Raw genomic sequence first — 2,861 nt, forward strand, 5'->3', positions numbered from 1 at the left:
GGAGTCGCGCCCGGCGCCCCCCTCGGAGGGGCGGGAGGCGGAGGCCGCCGCTCCGAGGAGCCGGGCCTAAAAATACCGGCTGGGAGCCGTGCAGGTGCGAAGCGCCCGGCGGAGACGGGCAGCTTCCCTGATGGGAGCTGACAGGCCTCCGGGCWCCGGCGCCGCTTAATGAGCTGCAAAGGTTTTGTCGAAAGCGAGGAGCGGCTGCGGGCCGCCGGGGATTTTCCACCTTCCGCCTCTCCGCCTCCGCCGCGGCCGGAGCCCCGGCTGGGAAGGTGTCCCGGGGTCTCCAGACCTCGCCGGCGGGAGAGCTCGTGGCAGAGGCGCCCCTCTCGCGCGGTCCTCAGCAGAAGGAGCCGCCGAGGCGCCTTCGGCGGCATGAGGAATCGCCGGGTCTCTCAGCCAGCCGCTCTGCCCCCGGGGGGCTTCCCCGCCACGTCCTCCTCCCGCCTGCCTCCCTGGCCCTCCCAGCGGCATCGGGGAGGAAGGCTGAACCCCGCGGGTGGCCTCAGGGGAGAGCCCCAAAGGGCGCAGCTGGGAAGGGGGCTGCTTTCGGCCAGCTCTGGACGAGGAGGCCTGGGAAAGGAACCCTGACCAGGACTGGGCAAACTGGGAAGGGGATGCAAAGCAAACTAAGCAGCTCACRCTCGGGGGTGCAGGAGGTCCTGGGCACAGTGGTCTTATGGGCACTATGATCCCATAGGGGGATCCCATTCTCTGGGAACCGTGATCCCCTGAAAACCACAATTCCATGTCCTGGACRTCGCAACACCATGGGCACTGTGATCCTGTTGGCACCATGATCCCATGTCCTGGGCACCACAACCCCATGGGCACCACAGTCCCATGCCCTGGGTACCATGATCTCATGGGCATTGCAGCCCCATGGGCACCACAATCCCATTGGCATCATGATCCCAGGGAGACGATGATCCCGTGGGCACCATGACCTGCATGGACACCATGATCCCATACCCTGATCCCAGGAGCACCAGACTCCATGGTCATCATGATCCCATGAGCATTGTGATCCCATGCCTTGGGCACCATGACCCCATGGGCTTCATGATCCCATGCCCAGGGCACTGCAGCCCTATGGGCATCGCAATCCCATGCCCTGGGCACTTTGATCCCATGCCTTGGGCACCGCGATCTCAGGGGCACCGCAATTCCATGGGCACCATGATCCCATTTCCTGATCCCAGGAGCACTCTGACTCCATGCTCACCACARTCCCATGCCCTGGACACCACGATCCCAGGGGCACCATGATCCCAGGGGGACCCATACCCAGGACCAAGGTCCTGCCCCACACCGTGCTGCACCACTTGACCCATTCTAACTGGACAACCAGACCTCAGGCTTCCMAAATCCTGTCCCAGGGGAGCAGAGTTGGGGGGAGTGGGGCTCTGTGCCCCATCCCACGGCAGGTGCAGGAACCCTAGACCATGGGGCCCGGACTATGGGTGCAGGGGGTGAGCTGCCGAATTGCAGAAAACACACAGGTTGCAAATCGGTACTGGGAGCCATCACACGGCGTAACTGCCTTGAGCAGATCCCCCAGTTAGCAGGGAGCCGCCAGGGCTATATTTAGCTGCAGATTAAGCTGTTTTAAAGGTTATTATCCGACGAGACGCGAGCTCGCCGCAGCGGCTCTGAACCTGCCCAGGTAGGCAGCCAAACCCCACGGCACGCGTGGCTGCGGCAGCCCAGGCGACTCGGCTCCGACCGCGGTCTGGGATCGCCCACGCGGCATGGTCTCACGAGCCAGCCCAGGGGCTCGGGAGCAAGGAGGGGGCTGGGGGGAACTTTTCGGGGAAATTGCTTTCACTTGGTGTACAGGACACCTGGGTCGCGCTGGGAGCATGGAGCCACCTGGCATGGGGCACAGCGGGTGCCGGGGCCAGGCCCCGGGGTGGGGGGGGGGCTGGGCCTGGGGGCAGCCGTGCCAGTGGCGGTCTGCAAGTGCCCTCCCGTGGCTGGCATGGGAACGGTGCGGGTGCCCGCCGCCGTCGCCCCAGCACCCTTCCCCGCCAGCCCCATGCCAGGGGGAAGCCCCCCATGAAAGTGGCTGCCCCTACAGGAGGTGAGACAGGGGGCGAGGGGGGCCCGGAGCCAGGGAGCAGCCGTGACATGAGAAAAGGGGGCTCTGACTACTGTCAGAGCCAGAAACACTGCCCGCAGCCTGGGAAAAAAATATAATTAGGGTTTTATGAGCGATTCCGAGAGTAAATGCTGAATATATACAGCTGTCCTGCAAACCCACAGACATCTTATTGAGCTGCACAGGATGGGTCCACCTGGACGGGTCAAACACTGCCGAGCCCCACGGTTTTCCCAGCACCCRCGGATGCACCCTCAGAGCTTGCAGCAGGCGCTGCTGTGCCACAGCCCAGCTGGCGTGACGGCATAGGGCCAAGCCCGTGAGCCCCATGGCACCTAGGCAACGTGGAGCTGAGCCCCACAGCACCTGGCTGGCGTGGGACTAAGCCCAGGGGTGCCACAGCGTCCAGCAGGGTGCTAGTGTGAGCCCTGGGGAGAGCGCCCCACAGCACCCAGCTGTGTCCTGGCCTCCGTCCCATCAGATTGATGCCCCACAGCACCCAGCTGTGTCCCAGCCTCCATCCCATCAGGAGTGTTGTCCACAACACCACCTGTGTACTGGTGTCCATCCCACTGGGAGAGTGCCCCACAGCACCCAGCTGTGTCCCAGCCTCCATCCCATCAGGAGAGCATCTCACAGCACCCAGCTGTGTCCCAGCCTCCATCCCATCAGGAGAGCACCTCACAGCACCCAGCTGTGTCCCAGGATCCATTCTTTTGGGAGAGTGCCCCACAGCACTGAGCTGTGTCCCAGCATC

The sequence above is a fragment of the Rhea americana genome, unplaced genomic scaffold (genome assembly GCF_003343005.1).
Source record: "Rhea americana isolate MKP2758 unplaced genomic scaffold, rheAme1 scaffold_384, whole genome shotgun sequence".
NCBI classification, from domain to species: domain Eukaryota; kingdom Metazoa; phylum Chordata; class Aves; order Rheiformes; family Rheidae; genus Rhea; species Rhea americana.